General features: G+C 36.6%; 1 long non-coding RNA gene across 1 annotated transcript; it reads left to right on the forward strand.

The window, feature by feature from the left end:
• The first annotated feature begins 463 nt into the window (after window positions 1-463).
• Window positions 464-7,255, forward strand: LOC111923073 (uncharacterized). The gene is made up of 4 exons (XR_002860902.2): window positions 464-575; window positions 2,781-2,917; window positions 3,259-3,342; window positions 6,806-7,255. It is a non-coding gene; the product is annotated as an uncharacterized LOC111923073 (long non-coding RNA).
• Window positions 7,256-10,100: the final 2,845 nt, after the last annotated feature.

The following is a 10,100-nucleotide window of genomic DNA, read 5'->3' on the forward strand; positions in this document are numbered from 1 at the left end:
TCAAGGCTTTCCTACAAAAATGTTGGAAGGACTTCTTGATTTGTTTTTTCTTTTGCTCAGTTTTCAGTACATGCATAGTGATTCAGATTATATTCTCAATTTGACATCTACTTGATATCATGACACCTCTTTTAGAAAATGAAACATTTAACGGAGTTTGTGCAGGTCGGTGAGATAGAGCTTAGAGCAGTTGCTTTTCTACATTGGTCACCAAGACAGAGCTATGTGAAAGATGACAGTGGAGATGATTGTCATTTCTGAGAATGCAGAGTCATGCTTTCTGGACATGGAAAAGGTTTGGCACTGAAATAAGATGTCCATTTGCATCAGGAAGAGTCAAATGCTCAGGCATGAAGAACACTATCAAATAAATGGTTCTGGTGTGTCTGAATTTTCTGAACAGATGGGTAAAGTTCTAGAATTCTCTGCAACATCAGTAACTCCTGGTCTTGCAACAGGGATATGCTTGTCATTAATGATCTTCTGGGATCCACTGGGGACTTACCGGATATATCTGTCACGGACGGTCACAGCGCAGTTGGACATGCTGCTTTACCAGAATCCAGTGAATACAGGTATGTCACAGATAGCAATTTCTGATAGGTAGACGAGATGATGGTAATACCACCTTGCAAAAAGACAACTTTGAGGGTAGATTGACAAGTAGCTGATGAACAAATAAAGTGTTTCATCAGGAAAAGCAGGAAGCTTCTTGGGACCCGGAATGGTAAAGACAGGAATCCAGGAATGACATGTGCACAAGTAATAACTTGCTCCTTGCAGAGGTCTATGAAGGCTATTTCATAGCCAGAAATGGGTGATCCCTACTAGCTGATGCTGAGTGACAGGTGGTCCTCAAAAAATTGCATTTTATATGCTTTATTTTCCTGCCTAAGGCTGGTAGCCTCTCTTACTCAGATATGCTCCTGAAAAGCTTGTGCAGTGCTGTGACAAGTATAACCTAATGATAAATTATCTGGCACCTCACCTATGCTGGACATAACTTTCGTACTGCTTAAGAGCTCTCAAGAGTTTGCAGTCTATGACAGCATATTAGAGAACACAGAAGCAGAGAAATCATTGCTGAGGAGCAAAAGAAGGAAGTTATTTTAGATATTGGTAAAAGCAGATCAGAAATTCTTCTCAGATTTATTGGGTTTTGAAAGGAACTCAATAGATCCTTTGAGGTAGGTGAGGCCTAGGAAGGACTTGGAAACAGTAAAAGTGTAAAGCCTTCTGGGATAGATGGCATAGATTATGTTGCATGGCTGAGAGAATCTTTGAAATACCTCAGAGGATGACAAGTGTTATGTTAAGGCTACTAGGTGTGAAATATTTATATCATCTTTACACATCCTAATTCTTTTAATGGGACCATTAGTTCCTGTATTTCAAATATATGTTGTACCTTTTGTGGGCTACCTCTAGAAAAAGGCAGTGGTCTGTAAAGCAGAATTACCTCAGTGCAGGGTATCTAATGCTGCAGGTCTCTGCAGGAAGCCTTTTGTCACCCTCTTGCATGAAATCTTATTTCTAGTTTGCTAGGAGGTATCCTAATCCTTTTGATTGTGGCTGTGTATGTATGTATGCTGAACACAGCATGTTCTGTGAATACTTTTCTTCAGCATACATTAGAATAAAATGTTTTATGTCCTCTTGAGAGGTTTTACTCTTATTTCTCTTCCTTTATTATTTCTCTGTATTTCAATGGTTCTATCTAGTAACATATTAAGGTGCAAATTGCTTCTGTTCCAAAATGATGAAAAAATAAGCTTAATAAAAGCAGACACAGAAACAATCAGTGTGTTTTGACTGTAACTAAACTATTGTTCCCAATTCAAAATATTGTTATCTTTTCATTTAATACTTTACCTTGTTCTTTTGGGAGACAGAAGGAGAGCAGACACTATGTGATAATTTAAACTATGCTTTTCTTACTGTAAAATTTCTGCAAATAGTCACTTTGACCAAGATTAGAAAAGATAATTTTGTGACAAAGGGCTAGGCTGAAAACAGAAGTTTAGGGTGAAAACAGGAATTTATTTTGCAATCTCTGCGTTGGGAGTTCTATAGTGACACAGCATCTATTGCATTTGATGTAGTCATTGACTTTGTAATCGAATTTTAAAAGCATTCAGCTCTATCCTGTGTTCATGGCAAACTGGAGCATATGCCTACTACTTTGTAAATCTTTTGACAGAAACTTAATTTCAGAGATGTCACTCATAGTATTTAAAGCACCACATTTCCTTCATTATAATTCCAAGAACATATTAGGATAAGTGCTTGAGCAATTAGTATCAATTGCTCTGTGTTTTTGCCTGTGAGTTATTTGCATATTTAAATTCATAAGTTGAGTTAAAATAGATTTATGCTGGCCACCACAGGAAAATTTTAATATATTTGATTTCAATAATACAGTATTTTTATTCTCCTTTGAGAGAGGGATGTTATAAAGATTTTTCAATAAAAAAAAATCCACATCTGATATTTTTAATAACAAATAATTTTGTAGCAAATAAATTGTAGTTACTGAATTATACCTAATAGTACTATAGTTATGTAAATAATAAATTCATTAATAATAGGTGCTGATTTATAGAAAGAGAAATTTTAAGTGTTTGTTATGAACTTCTTTTTTACCTCTTTATGAAATGTATCTTGTTATTAATAGTCTTGTGCTAACATAATACTCTTGTAATGTGAAAATTTCTCTGATATCATTTGAAGTGGAATACCATGCCATTTAAGTCTTACAGCCACTGTCTTGTCATTTCTAGTGGAAAAATCTTTAGGAATCCTGGATCACTTTTTGAGACACTCGAAAAGAAGGCCTTGGAGGCACCAATGTTTACTCTGCTTTTGCTGACTCTAAGCTAAGAAGAGGACGAGGGCCATAAAACAATGGAAGGATTGGGTAGGTGCAGGAAGCAGTAGCTCCTGTAAGTGTGTGAAAGAACTCAGCATCTCCTGAAATGCTAGTTCAAGGCAGGGGTGACTGGTACACTGCCTGTCCTTGTCCATCCTCTCCAGTGCTGAAGGAGACAGATGTCTCAGTTCTTGCCAGTACAGCACTGACACCTTGGGTTAGTGATGAGCTATATCTCTTGATGTTCTTAAAGGAATAAAGGAGCTATGCCAGAAGTTGTCTGAAGAATTCTCTGACATGAGGGAAGATGGAATGATGAAGAAGAAATGGAAAGAGCAAAGTGTAAAAAAATAGCTGCAACTATATAATGAGTTCTCCACTTTTTGTAGGCAAAGGTCAGGAAACAACCTGGAGAATAAAGACCCTGGACAGATTTTCAAGCTAGTGTAAAAATGTTCAGCACCTCACAAATAGTAAGTATATATGGACTCTGACCTTTAAGTATTTAAGTGTCACACTGCTTACAGTATAGACAACATGGGGAAAGGTGGGGATTCTGTGTGCTTATTGACCTAGCATCTCACTAGACCCAGTGTTTATGTGACAATATTTCCTTACTGAATACTTAATATGCAGTCTTATATAATATAGTGAACTATCAGCAAACCAACTAATGAGTTCTAACTTTAATTATATACATATTCAGCTCATCAAGGGTCCTTCTTGGGGCAATATAGCAAGAGGGCAATATATGAGTTAGCATGGATTTATATGAGTAAGGGGTAGTTAAGGGCGGAAAACTTTAGGGAGACTACAACAAAACAGTTGGAAGGGGAAAATTTATGTGCCTTTATGAAAAAATGCAATGTAAATTGCCTAGGAGATTTACACATCTAATTTTGCATAATTTTTAAATTGAAAGACATACTGAGTTTCCAAAGTGGACATGACAGGAAAGGTGAAGTGAGCTAAGAAACTAGATTTAATAAAATAAAATAAACTACATCTGAATGTCTAAATCATGGAGATCAGTCCAGACTCATTACTTTTTAAATAAAGAATTTAAATAAAAGAAAGTATATGTTTTCTTCCAAAAACTATGTTTTAATGGCTAATAGATTTCTAGAAACAAAGTAAAGACCCTTGGATGAAAAGTGTTATAAGTTATGAAGAACTAATGTGACTGCTATCATAATTATTTTCTTTAGACTTCTGCATGCAAACTTTTGTTTGCCTACCTGCACAGCAGATGTAGAAGTTTTTGGTTTTTTTCCTGGGAACACATCCTGGGCTGATAAACTTAGAAGTCTGAGCTCAGTACACTTTTTCTGCTGTGTAAACATGCAAATCTGTGTGACCAGCTTGTGGTGGTTGTAAATTTTCATCAGGCTCCCCACAGACAATTTTAAGTGCTTTCACTCTGGTTTTGGCAAGGGAGCTGTTCTCTGTTCCTATAGCTGTTGCACAGCTGAAATAATACAACAGACCATTGCAAAAGCAAATGCTTACAATGGATTTTCTCCTACTGTTCAGAAACAAAAGTGAAGGCCAGTGTGAGCAGCAGGAGGTCAACCTATCTTTATTTGATTTAATTCTGTCTGAGTTCTATCCTGTAAAACCTAATGAAAACTCAATATTATCAGCATGGTGTGGCAAACTATTCAACAACTTGAACTTAGAAAGTTCTCAATGATTAATTCTTTCTTCTACATGCTCTGTATAAAACTGCTGGGCAAATGTATTCAAATTTGTCAGAAACCAAACAGGAAAGATTCCCCCATGCAGTTTCCTACACTTGTTTCCATATGACTTTTACTCTTAGAAAAGAGAAAAAGAAAACAAATGAAATTGCAGAGACTATGAAAAATGCATCTTGGCAACAACTCTCAAAATTACAGAAAAGTGAGTTTATTCTTCTAATATTATTTTTAAAAGACATCTTGTCTGTTTGTTTTGCCATTTGAAAGTTGTAGCTTGAACCACCACTTCTGTCAAGGCATAGATTGAAACTCAGACTTCAAATCATACAAGGGATTTATGCTTTATCTTTTTGATAAGGTTTCTTTCACAGTTCATGAAGTGTCATCACCTCTAGAGACTGCTTACTTAACCCAAGCAAGGGCAGCCACCTGCACTGAATTCCTGACTAATTGGCCATGTCCTTTCGTAATTTCTTCTTCAGCTGATAATTGCCTCTTCAGCACACACTAATTCATTGCATTAGACAACATATTTGTTTGCTTGAATAAACTCACAAAATATTATTTTTATAGCAAACAAATGATATTATTTAAATTTTATTAATAGCACCAGAGTCCCATGTTTTGCTTGAACCAGTTGCATGGACTTTGCATTTCTTAGTATTTTTCTGAAGGATTATTTTTTCAGCTCCTATTTCTCTACACCCAATTGGTCTGCTGGGGGAAAAAAAAAAAAAGTAACTTTCTGCAGTTATCAGAGAGAACTGCATACCTTTTTTTAAAAATTTTAAATGGTTTTGAGGTTATGTTACATTTTTTTCTCTCACTAGAACACACTAGAATAAAACTAAAACCACGATAGCTTGATGATCTCTAAAAAGAAGGTCAAACAAACTGACAAGGAATTTTGTGAAGGAGAAAATCAATGGACATTGTTGCTGAAAATACTTATGGCTATAGCAGATGGACAAAATACTCTCTTAGCTCGCATGTGTCTGTTTGACAGTAAATGAAACATGGCATATAATTACATGATGATTTCAAATTTCAAATTTGATTCTGAAGTATGATCTTTTAGATTAGAAAACAAAACAAAATGGATCTTGATAAAGGTCATACTGTTTGATCTTTTCTGCTAATATAGGTCCGTAGAGCTGGTATGCTGGTGGTATGTAATACAGCTACAATACTGTTTCATGCTTCACTTCTCCCAGCCAGGACAATGAATCCAATTAATCATTCTTCAAGGAATTAAAGGACATTTCCAAATCATATGCCCTTGACCTTATGGAGGACATCAAGTTGCTGGATGTTAACACTGCACAAATGGCACAAACAGGTCCAGAAGAGAGGCGAGTAGGCAAGGCAGAGAAATTTAATTTTTTGTTTGCCTCTGTCCTCTATGCTTTATGGATTAAGGTGGTTCAAGTGGCCAGTGCTTGAGTACTATGGCTGTGAGAATAATTAAGTCCCAGTTAACCCTGAAGCTGTGCTGGATCTGATGCTCCAGCTGGATCCTCATAGGTCCATGGGGCCTGATGGGATTCATCTGAGAACACTCGAAGAGCTGGCTAATCACAGAATCACAGAATGAGTAAGGTTGGAAGAGACCACAGTGAAGTCATCTGGTCATCATCAACCTCCCTGCTCAAGACAGATCATCCCAGTGCAAATTGCACAGAATTGTGTCCAGATAATTCTTGAATATCTCTAGTGGGGGAGACTCCACAATCTCTAAGCAATATGTTCTTGTGCGTGGTCACTCACACAACAAAGAAATTTTACCCCATAATCAGGTAAAACTTCTTGTACATCAGTTTCGGGTTATTGCCTCTTGTCCTATTTCTTGGCACCACTGAGAAGAGTCTTGCTCCATCTTCTTGACATTCTCTCTTCAGATGCTTAGAGACATTGATGAGTTTCCCTCTTAATTTTCCATTCTCAAGTTTGAGGTCTCTCTGAGTAGAGAGAGACCTTTAATCATCTTTGTTGCCTCAGGCCCATGGTGCTTCTTGGGACTGTCTTCTACAAGGCCAGGAGTTGTTTGATGATCCTTGTGGGTCGCTTCCAACTCAGGGTATTCTGATTATCATGTTTTTCAGAATTATAAAGAACATTCTCTACATGGAATTGCTGTTTGACTTGGGCTTGACTGTAGCTTTGCCCAGGACATGGGGCATCCAACTGTGTACTGCAAGATGTAAATTGTTACCCTTTGTTCCTGTTTGTTTTGCAGGGAGGGCACCCTGGGACAAGCCAGCCAACTACAGCAACCTTTGCAGGATTATGCTCCTGCAACAGCCTGCACACACTGGCATGAACCCTTGCACAAAGAGCATAAGCAGTGCCCTGAGGCTTCTGTTATTCTTGTCTGGAGAACTGAAACATGACTAATATGAGGTGCAACGAACATGCTCTTTACTCCCTTGTCTGGCTATTGAAAATACACCACAATTTTCCCTTTTCAGAGGCCTAGATTCAGAGAAGAAAGATAAGACCAGATCCACACAAACCTGTAGGCAGGTTGATAACTGCCTTTCCTACTTTTTAGCAATTTCATAATATTGTCTCATGAGGAAAATTCATAAATCCAATTTGGCAATTTGAGAGAGGAATTTATAACACATAAAACAGTCCACAGGATTAGATTAAGTTTATTTATAGCAGATTATGAGGAGCTTGCTATGAGGAAGACTTTTGCTTTCCTAAAAGATTCTCATTAGGAAATAATTTAATTTTTTTTTGCAATTTTGTATCAAGAATTTAATGGCTTAAATCATAATCAATAATAGGAGATAATTATACCTTTAAAAATAATATTAAAAAAATACTAACTCTCTTCTTGACTCCAATGCAAATTCAGTAATTTGGCTATATAAATTATCCAAACTCAGGCTCAACTTTTTCTTCCTAGAAGTAGTTAGAGGAGTCTGGCAGGCACTGGCCATTTTAATTGATTCAGTTACTTAGTTGTTACAGTGTTTGTCAAGGAGGTGAAAAACCTCTACAGGATGGGAACTGACCCACATTTCTCTTGTCCCTCAGCAGAGCGGCTGGTTGCAAGCTATAAAGAAAAAGGTGATTATTCTTCTCTTTGCCATATGTACTAGTATAGCAGAATGCAAATTTCAAAGGGGAGGAATTGAGTGAATAAGAAAATGGGAGTATGACTACATGGCCCAGAAATAAGGCCACTCCCTGGCAAGGGAAATTTTGATACATGGTCATAAAATTATTTATTCATTTTATCCATTGTTTTTTCAATGCAAAATGCAGACACATTCTCAAACTTCTATGCTGAGATGGCTACACCCTTGTCTGTACTGAAGCTACTCTAAAGTGACTTCTGTCTGTTTACAGAAGTTGTACTCATACAAATGACTGCAACATTGATTTATCTTTAAGCTTTAAAGCTGTCTGTCTCTCCTCAGGCACTGTCTAGAGAACCTGGATGCGTTAGTCAAGACTGTGAGAATCCCCTAAACAATAATGCTCAGGTATTGCAGTGTTCAGTGATGAGACAGCCAAGTGTTGCAGCTCCAGCTCTGTATGAATAACCATGACTGATGCAAACAGATTCACAATGTAGCTGTTAGCAAACCAGCATAGGATGTCTACCCTCTGCTTATCCATTGTAACAGTAGGACAACAATCAGAGCCATATTTCTATGGAGAGTACTGGGTAGCTCTCTAGAAAAAAAAAAAAAGTAAAAAAATCTATGAACAAGTAACAAATCAGCTGTAGAAAGCTCTAAGATATTTTAACTGGAGCTGGTGACATATTCAGCTCTTACACTACAGCATAAATAGCTTTTCTCTTTTTGATTTATTTTTTTCTGGGTAAGGCATAAAAGCTACTTCAGCATATTTCCTTATTCTTAGTTCTCAGAGTTTATTCTTTGTATCTCAGTGTTGTCACTTCTGATACCATAGACCAGCTGTATACACACTATTTGTTGCTGGAGGCACTGCACACTCTTGGGAAATAAGAGGTAGAATCAAGGGTTTCCTTTTCCTAGGAAGATGATAATCAATTTTAATTGAGAAAAGATAAAATAAATGGTGCACAAGCTCGCTAAATCTTGTACATTTTTTCTAATGGGACTGGATTCTGGAAGAAGTTTTACAAAAAAATCTAGGATAGAATCAGACAGGAATTTTCCCTTATGGTGAACTCTGGCATACCATGTGGATAATGTCTGCATAGAAACAGGGACAGAAAATATTAATATCAGATATATGACCTACATAAATTTTCATATGGAAGACACTTCAAAAACATACTAACATTTCAAAATCAAACCCTTAGAAGCTAAAGAAAAAAGTTCACTTGGGCAACTGTAAATTAATCCTATCAATTTATGCTTTATATGCTACCCAATATGCCTCAATTAGATGATCATACACTAGTATTTTGAAAGAGCTCTTGCTTTGTTCAATACTTACATTTCACATTTCTAGTACTCAGAAAAGCATCTCTTTCTCAAAGTATATTTTTATCTTAACTGTTGGTATGAAACCTACTTCCTCTATTTTTGCCTTTATAGGAGGTGTTGAGGTGTTGAAATGTTTTAGTTCTAGAGGAGTACACTGTACCTGGTTCAGGTGAAAGTGTATGCAGCATAACTCACATAACCTCCTTCACATGTACATGCTGATGTATTCAGCAAGTCTGATGATATGTTCAACATGAAGAAGATTCACACTGTTATATTATATACAAAAAAAAACAATGGACGATATTATAAACCTACTTCATATTTCATATCTTAGCTTACAACACTGGGCAAATTTAAAAATTGCAACTTAATATAAAATATTTTAAAAGTTACAGTGGGAACATTCTAAATAACAACTGAAATACCAATTACAAGTTTCAGGAGGTTTTTCAATTCATATCTTGGTCCACATTGTTCACAAAAATTGACTTAAATGGAGGCAGGTTATGCTGTCTTAAATGAATCTCAATAAAACCCCTGCATATCTCCTCCTTAATATGATTTCACCGTGTTATAAACTTCCAATGACAAACTTAAGAGTCCAGTTTGCAAATCGGGCCAGAATTTAAATTCTAAATTTTGTGTTGAGGATGTAAGTACTTCTTAGGCTATGATAGCTTCTCATCAGTTTGGTTTAAAACTTCTCAACTTCCATTTTTCTTGGAAATTAGCTTTTTGCTGTGGACATAGGTATCTTGTGTCTTGGTAACCCACTTGTATTCTTCTTGCGTTTCAGACTTTTTAATCCCAGGCCAGGATGCATTCTCACTATTGCAGATCATCTCTTTCTACATGTTGCCCTTTTGCAGAACTAATGTGACAGCTTAAGATATGTCTTGTGGGTGTTTGTAACATTTCATCATCTTGCCTTTCATCCATACCCCATATTTCAACTAGCCACAGTAATAGCTCTAGGCCACCTTTTATCAAAATATAGAGCAGATGCTCGAAGCTGTATTAGCTGTCCTATGTTCCATTATATGGTATAGAACAGTGCTGTAAGGTCTCAGGGTCTAGGACCTGACCCTGAAA

The sequence above is a fragment of the Cyanistes caeruleus genome, chromosome 4, assembly GCF_971803275.1.
Source record: "Cyanistes caeruleus chromosome 4, bCyaCae1.hap1.1, whole genome shotgun sequence".
In the NCBI taxonomy this organism is placed as follows: Eukaryota; Metazoa; Chordata; class Aves; order Passeriformes; family Paridae; genus Cyanistes; species Cyanistes caeruleus.